The 8913-nt window shown below is 46.0% G+C and overlaps 1 pseudogene; it reads left to right on the top strand.

Moving 5' to 3' along the window:
• The first annotated feature begins 2512 nt into the window (after positions 1-2512).
• LOC115835579 lies at positions 2513-3269 on the top strand (annotated as a pseudogene).
• The last annotated feature ends 5644 nt before the right edge of the window (positions 3270-8913 follow it).

Genomic DNA, 8913 nt, shown 5'->3' with positions numbered 1-8913 from the left:
TACCCAGGGTCCTGGTGTGTCCGGAGTATGGTTCCTTCCGGTGGATTCGTGGTCTACGCTGACTTCAAGAATGAAGCCGCAGACCTTTGCCCTGAGTGTCACAGCTCTTAAAGGTGGCACGAACCCAAAGAGCAAAAGAACAAAGCTTCCACAGCATGGAAGGAGACCCAAGCGGGTTGCCTGCTGCAGGCTGATGGTGGGGGTGGGGTGGGGTGGGGGCAGCTTTTATTCCCTTATTTGTCCCCGCCCATGTCCTGATGATTGGTCCATTTTACAGAGTACTGGTTGGTCCATTTTACAAACCTGTAGCTAGTTACAGAAAAGTTCTCCAAGTCCCCACTTGACCCAGGAAGTCCAGCTGGCTTCACCTCTCACTGGTGAATTGGTGGTGGGATTGGATTTGGACATCAGGTTGACTCCCAAATCACTCCTCTCCCATATTCTTTCTGTTTTTTGAGAGGCAGCGTCTTGGTGTGTTGCCCAGGCTGGAGTGCAGCGGTGCGATATAGACTCACTGCAGCTTCGACCTCCTGGGCTCAGGCCATCCACCTCAGCCTCCGGAGTAGCTAGGATCACAGGTACGCACCACTATGCCTAGCTAATTTCATTTTTTTTTTTTTTTTTTTAGACACAGGGTCTCACTATGTTGCCTGGGCTGGTCTTGAACTGCTCAAGGGATCCTCCCACCTTGGCCTCCCAAAGTGCTGGGATTACAGGCATGAGCCACTATGCCAGGCTCTCCATATTCTATTTTTTTTTTTGAGGCAGGGTCTCACTTTGTCGCCCAGGCTGGAGAGCAGTGGCGCTATCACAGCTTACTGCAGCTTTTTTTTTTTTACCAGGCTTGGATGATTCTCCCACCTCAGCGTCCTCAGTAGCTGGGACTACAGGTGCACAACATCATACCCAGCTGATTTTTGTGTTTTTTGTAGAGATGGGGTTTCATCATGTTGCCCATGCTGATCTCAAACTCTTGAGCTTAAGCCGTCTGCCTCCCTCTCCCTTGCAAAGTGCTGGGATTACAGGTGTGAGCCACTGTGCTTGGCTCCTCCGTATTCTTAAATGTTAATCGAGGAGAGCAAAAATCCCCTGGTGACCATCAAGCAGACCTCCGGAAGCAAAAACTCCTTCTCTGAGGAATTTAGACGAATTAGGCTTCCCTATTATCTAAAGGCACCTGGTTCTAGGCCTCTTTTCAAGTTAAAATTTGTAAGTAACTAGAATTTCTATACATCTCCCAAATGCATGCATGCAGAACCGTTGCTGATGTCAAGGCACCAAATGTCTAAAAATGTAATCATTTATCGTGCAAATTACCCTTCAGCTCCTGCTTTAGGTCCATAAATACCCCTATGGAAAAGTCCGCTGTGATGTGCTCTGTTCTGTCTCGCTGAGGCCTCCACTGAACTCTGCTGCAGTGTTCCTTCTTTCTAACAAAACTTTCCTTTTTCTTTCTTTCTTTTTTTTTTTTAAGATGGAGTTTCGCTGTTGTTGCCCAGGCTGGAGTGCAGTGGTGCAATCTCAGCTCACCGCAACCTCCGCCTCCCAGGTTCAAGTGATTCTCCTGCCTCAACCTCCTGAGTAGCTGGGATTACAGGCATGCGCCACCACAGATACGGTGACTCACACCTGTAATCCCAGGACTTTGGGAGGCCAAGGCAGGAGGATCTCTTGACCCCAGGAGTTCGAGACTAGCCTGGGCAATACACTGAGACTTTGTCTCTATTTACTAAAAAAAAAAAATTATTTTACACAAAGATATGGGCTGGGCACAGTGGCTCATGCCTGTAATCGCAAAACTTTGGGAGGCTGAGACGAGAGGATCACTTGAGGTCAGGAGTTCCAGACCAGCCTGGCCAACATGGTGAAACCCCATCTCTACTAAAAATACAAAAATTAGCCAGGCATGGTAGCACACACCTGTAATCCCAGTTACTCGGGAGGCTGAGGTGGGAGAATCGCTCGAACCCGGGAGGCAGAGGTTGCAGTGAGCCGAGATAGTACCACTGCAGTCCAGCCTGGGCAGCAGAGCAGAACAAAAAAAAAAAAAAAAAAAAAAGAAAAGAAAAAAAAGCTATGCAAATTCCCCAGTCACTCCTGCAGATAACATCATTATGATAGAACCTAAGATTGGCCTTTTGAGATGTCTTTTTGCATTTCTGACAACCGATGACTCCACGAGGATCGGCCAGCTGCTCCTGTGGCCCCACCCAGAATCAACTCAGTACACGAAGACCATTTTCCACACCCCTATGATTGCACCCGAGCCAATCGGCAGCAAGCACCCATTGCCTATCCTAGCCACCCGCCCTTCCCCCAAACTGTCCTCGAAAAACCTCAGCCTCCAATTTTTGAGGAGGCTGATTTGAGTAATAATAAAACTCCGGGGGTGGTGCGCGGCGCGGAGCACCGCACGGAAAGGGGTAAGTCAGGTGGCCACTGCTGCCGCCCCCGCTCCCGCCGCAGTTTGTCGCTAGAAGGAAGATGGCGGGTCTGGAGGAGCAGTTGTCTGATGAAGAGAAAGGAAAAAGCAGCCCGTGCATCTGCACAGTATAACCTGGAGCAGTTTACTCCTGTAAAAATGGAAGGTCATGAAGATCAGGTATTGATAACAAAACATGGCGACTTGGGAAATGGAAAGTTTTTGGATCCAAAGAACAGAATCTGTTTTAAATTTGATCATTTAAGAAAGGAGGCAACTGATCCAAGACCCTGTGAAGTAGAAAATGCAGTTGAATCATGGAGAACTTCAGTAGAAACTACTCTACGAGCTTACGTAAAAGAACATTACCCGAATGAAGTCTGCACTGTGTATAGCAAAAAACAAACAAACAAAAAAACCAAAAAAAAACACAGATGGACAGCAAACCACTATTGCATGCATAGAAAGCCATCAGTTCCAAGCAAAAAACTTTTGGAATGGTCGTTGGAGGTCAGAATAGAGGTTTATAATCACTCCAACCACTCAAGTGGTTGGCATCTTGAAAATTCAGGTTCATTATTATGAAGACGGTAGTGTTCCGCTAGTGAGTCATAAAGATATACAAAGTTCCCTAACAGTGTCTAATGAAGTGTAAACAGCAAAAGAATTTACAAAGATTGTAGAAGATGCAGAAAATGAATACCAGACTGCCATCAGTGAGAATTATCAGACAATGTCGGACACTACTTTCAAAGCCTTACATTGACAATTGCCAGTTACACGCACTAAGATTGATTGGAACAAGATCCTTAGCGACAAGACTGGCAAAGAGATGCAGAATGCATAAGATGAACATTGCATGACAGGATCATTTTAGTGTGTTTGTGTTAAAAAATTACTGCAAAAGTATTCTGAACTGTCAAGCTGCCCAGTCAGATGGGCTGTTGCCATTTAAGATCACTGTAATTAGTTTGATTAGAGCACAAAGCTTAGCTAATCAACCATTATTTTTCATTTTGTTCAAAGAGGATTGAAAATCAGTTTAGTTTAAATGTCTTACTTTCTGTTAGTCCTTTCTTTCTTACAATGAAGAGATGATTCTTCTAGTTTATGGTTACAAGTTTTTGAAGTGTTTCAAAAATATTTTACTTACTGTAACCCTAAAATTGTTATCTTTTGGTTTATGAAATGGTTAATTTTTGATATTTCTCCAGTTGATGGTTGATGGATTTAGCCATATATGCTGCTAAAGAAATTGTCTACCTTTTCTTCCTCACCTGTTCCATTTATGTAAGGTTGAGATTAGAGGGAAAACATTTTCTGTATCAATTGCGTTTTTAAACCTTTCAAGAAGGTTATTCAGTTAGCTTAGTATTTAATTTTTTTAAAACAAGGCAAGGTCTAATGCTGTTTTGAGATTCTGAAATTAAATGAAAACACTTATTTCAGAAATGCATTTAATGCTTTTTTCTTGTGACAGTTACGCAAATCAGCTTGAATTCCATATGTCCCTGAGTTATTTTTATCATAAAGCCACAAATGTATCATAACAAGGCAAATTGTAATATATATAATCCTGAACTCAAAAGAGAAAAAAGAAAAAAAACTCCGATCTTCTGTGTAGCCGGCCCTACGTGTATAAAACTCTTTCTCTATTGCGATTCCCCTGCCTTGATAAATCTACTCTATCTAGGCAGCAGGCAAGAAGAACCCATGGGGAGGTGACAAAAGGGTGGCTCAGAAGGTCTTATCTTATCTACAACTGCTGCTTCTCAGATGCTTTCGGCTTGAAATAGTCAGTATGCCAGGTCAGGGTATTTTGGGGTGTTATGTCCTTAACTCCTTTGGTCCAAAGAGTTGATTTTACTAATGATTCTACTTGTGTGTATTTGAAAATTGCCTTCGAAACAAAACCCACGCCTTAACCACTGTGTGGTCCCAACTTAGCAGGTTACTGTAGGTTTCTGAGATGGATGGGGGAAGGGAAAGGAAGGGGAGGGTTGAACTTGGGTTAGCCAAATTCCTCAAACGTTTGTAGCTGTAGAACCTCTTTTGTTTTATTTGAAGCATTTTTAAGAGACTAGAAATCGAAGACCTTTCTTTGGGAAGCTGATCTCTCACTCCCTGGGAGGATGCTCAGCCTTGCCTGGCTTGGTGCCCTCAGAGAGCTGCCTTCTGTGGCTCTTGCGCTGGGGTCGGGTAACAGCAGGAAGCCTGTTGACGGGTAACAGCAAGAGAACAGGGGCAGGGGTGCTGGGTCTGGAGAGAGGGCTCCCAGCGACCTGCTTATAGCTCCAGGAACCTTCCAAGCAAGCACAGAGGAGACCTCTCTGAGTAGTGGCCCGGGAGGAGCAGGCAGGCCCCTGGGCAAGGGAATGGGTGGTTACAGCACTTCCAGTTCACTGCAGAAGACCGAAGGGGAACATGGCAAGTCAGGCTGGGACTTGAAATTCCCTGAGTTCATTATGCTAATTTATCTTTGTACACTTTCCCACACAGCAGCTCACTCCATCTCCACAACGCTTCAGGAAATGGGCAAGGTGGATGCTGTGCCTCCCAGTTTTCAGCACTGAGGGGAGAGTTTCTGTGACTTGTCAAGGTCACACAATCAAAGGTCACAGAAGGGAAGGCACCATGGGAGCCCAGGACGTCCATGCTCTTTCTGCTCTGTCTCTCAGCATCGGCGGGTTTGGAATCTTTAATTTTGGGGGATCCATTTGGTCTAGAAAGTGGGGGTGTAGCCTGTGGTCGCCTGGGAGAGGCAGACAAAGCAGGCTGAGTGCCCCTGGGAGGGAGGTGCCTCATGCAGGGTCTGGTTTAGGAGGCAAGAGGCTGGATTCATCAACTGTGAGCGAGGGAATTGAATATGGAGGAAGGGGCCCGAGTTCGGGAGGGGCAGAGAACAGATCCAGGAAAGGGTTCCTGGGCCTTGGGGTCCTGATGAGCCAGAGGCATCACCGGTCTGAGCCCAGGCTGCAGTGCAGGCCCAGCTGGGTGGAGGCACCACCCTGTGAAGACACCGCCCCGGGGCTCCAGGCTGATTCACACCCTGGACGCCCCCTTCCCGGGTCCTCACTTCCCACATTCCATCAGCTGCTGCTCCCTCTGGTATTGTTTACTTCTCTCTCGCTTTATTTACCCGGTCCCCAACCCCCTCATTATTGCCTTGTGTTATCACCCAGAGTTTTACTGTGAGTAAAACCTACCTGTTTTGTTTCTTTGTTTCACAACTTTCTTAAAAGTAAAAATAAAAAAAGTCATTTAGATGTTTACGAAAAAAAAAAAAAACAGAGACAAGGTGGGCTCCTATCACTTTGGCTTGGAAAAGGGTGGGCACCAGTTACACTCCCGAGAGGCAGGAGCAGAGTTGTGACTCCAGCTTGATTAGTTTACTATGGTAAAGTGTGCATAGTGTAAAATTCATCATTTTAATCATTTTAATTTATTACTTATTTATTTTTAGAGACAGGGTCTCTCTCTTGCCCAGGCTGGAGTGCAGTTGCGTGATCATAGCTCACTGTAGCTTCGAACTCCTGGGCTCAAGCAATCCTTCCACTTCAGCCTCCTGAGTAGCTGGGACTACAGGAGGGGACCACTGTGGCAGCCAGGTCTCACTAACGCAGGCTTCCAGTGCAGCTGTTTCAGTACTGAGTGGTTAAGTTAAATATTAAAAGCTGAAGAAAAGCCAGTGCCCTTATACAAATGATACAGGAGTTATCAAGAAATAATTTTTAGGCAGATAGTAAATGTAAAGGTTCTCGGTGGACATTTTCTTGTAATAAGAAACAACCCCTGAACCATCTCTTTTCTTTTTTTTTTTTTTTTTTTTTTTTTGAGCCAAAGTCTCGCTGTCGCCCAGGCTGGAGTGCAGTGGCGCAATCTCGGCTCACTGCAGGCTCCGCCCCTCGGGGTTCACGCCATTCTCCTGCCTCAGCCTCCCGAGTAGCTGGGACTACAGGCGCCTGCCACCTTGCCCGGCTAATTTTTTGTATTTTTAGTAGAGACGGGGTTTCACTGTGGTAGCCAGGATGGTCTCGATCTCCTGATCTCGTGATCCGCCCGCCTCGGCCTCCCAAAGTGCTGGGATTACAGGCGTGAGCCACCGCGCCCGGCTGAACCATCTCTTTTCTAACAGAAAAGGTGGCTTGAAGGGCTGGGCCGGCAAGCTTTAATATGCAAATGCAGGCCATTAGAAACTGGGCTCACTCAATATGGCGATTCCCACCATCTTCTCCTTGTAACCAGGAGTACCAAGTGTCATGGCCACCTCCAGATAACACCATGTGTTTGGAACATCATGGCGACCTACCTTTGCATATTAGAGGACTAAGGTGGGAGGGCCAGGTTTTTCGAGGGCTATGTAAATGACTCACCTGGTCAAACCAATCCCCTGGGTCTTATGGAAACCAGACACCACCCCCTCCAGCATCCCAATATAAGCAGCCACTTTTCTGCCACACATGGGGTTTTCTTTTTGTTTGAATCCCCCCTCCCTCTGTCTCTGTATGGGGGGGTTTTCCTCTTCCTTCCTTCTTTCTGGCCTGTTAAACTTTTCGTGCCTTAAAGTCACTCCACGTGTGTCCATGTCGTTAATCCTATCAGTGCGAGACGGAAGACGCTGGTGTTCCTCCAGTCATCGGAACCGTATCACGAAGGCTGGAATGTAACAAAAGCCCACCAAGAGTTTTGCCTAGGCCTTTCCTGGGCCTTAAAGCATGACAAAATAATGAAGGAATTCTTAACAGGACCCATTTAGGATTAAACAAGTTTTATTGGGGTTCTGAAGAAACTCCACAGGCCTCCACAAACATGTTTATTGGAGGTCTGAAGGAACTCCCCAAACCTCCGTGATTTAGCAGGAGACAAGATAAGGGTAATCACCCCAGCACAGCACCCAGACCCATTTAGATTAACTTACTGAGGCTCCTGAAGTAGGTCTTCCGGACTCAGACCATAGTTATAGATTAAAAGAAGTTAATCACTTACGTCTTTAGATGAATGCACACTTACATACATAGAGCTTAGAAGGTATATAAGCTCTGAAAAACTCTGTAATTTTGAGTTGGTCTGGTGATAATTTCCAGGCCTTCTTTCTGTAATGGGTTACAGAAATAAAAACTCTCCTCCTCCCCAGTTCATCTGCATCTCATTACTGGGCCTCAAGAAATAGCAGCCTGACCCTCAGTTTGGTCCAGGAACACCGCCATGCCCAGCTAATTTTATTTTTTAAAATTTTTGGTAGAGGCTGAGTCTCACTATGTTGCCCAGGCTGGTCTCCAATTCCCAGCCTCAAGGCATCCTCCTGCTTCGTACTCCCAAAACACTGGATTATAGGCAGGAGCCACCATACCCAGTCATGCCATTTAACCATTTTTAAGTGTATAACTCAATAGCACTTAGTACATTCACAATTTTGTGCAACCTTCCCCACTATCTAGTTCCAGCATATTCCATCATTCCAACATTCCAAATGGAAATCTTTCTACCTATGAAGCAGTCATTCCCCACTCCCCTTTTCCCCTACCCCCTGGCAACCACCAATCTATTTTCTGTCTCTACAGATTTGCCTAGTCTGGGTATTTCATATAAATGGCATCATACGGCTGGGCGCAGTGGCTCACGCCTGTAATCCCAGCACTTTGAGAGGCCGAGGCAGGCGGATCAGGAGGTCAGGAGATCGAAACCATCCTGGCCAACATGGTGAAACCCTGTCTCTACTAAAAATGCAGAAATTAGCCAGGCATGGTGGTGGCATCTGTAGTCCCAGCTACTCAGGAGGCTGAGGCAGGAGAATCGCTTGAACCCAGGAGGCGGGGGTTGTGGTGGGCTGAGATGGCGCCACTGCACTCCTACCTGGGCGACAGAGGGAGACTCCATCTCAAAAAAAAATTAAAAAATAAATAAATAAATGGAATTATACAATATAAGGCCTTTTGTATCTGTCTTCTTTCACTTAGCAGCAGAATGTTTCTTAGGTTGGTTCATGTCGTAGCATGTAGTACTTCATTCCTTTTTATGGCTGAGTAATATTTCATTGCATGGATATGCCACTTTTATCCACTCATCGGCTGATGACATGTAGTTGTTTCTACCTTTTGCCTATTGTGAAGAATGTTGCTGTGAACATTCGTGTACACATTTTTGTTCGAACACTTGTTTTCAGTTATCAGGAGTTGAATACCTAGGAGGGGAATTGCTGGATTACACTGCTAATTCTATGAGTAACTTACTCGGGAACATTGGTTTGATTTTAGTTGCATAACTCAGGTTCTAATTTTATGTCACCATGCCTCAGTTTCCCTATAGGAGAGGGTGCAGAGGTGTCAGGTCAGACTGGTACCAGAGCCTGCCAGGCAAGGGCCACCTGCAAGGTTAGAGAGACTGTGTCTCCCATTGTGCTAGTTCTCCCCTTCTTGTTCCCTGGCTGTTAGGAATGTGCGTGATAACGACCAGCATGGATTCAGTGCTTACCAAGTTCCAGACGCCATTCC

This window comes from Nomascus leucogenys, chromosome 6 (assembly GCF_006542625.1).
Source record: "Nomascus leucogenys isolate Asia chromosome 6, Asia_NLE_v1, whole genome shotgun sequence".
NCBI lineage: Eukaryota > Metazoa > Chordata > Mammalia > Primates > Hylobatidae > Nomascus > Nomascus leucogenys.
The sequence above is the reverse complement of the archived record's forward strand: the minus strand, read 5'-3'. Positions and strand labels throughout refer to the sequence as shown.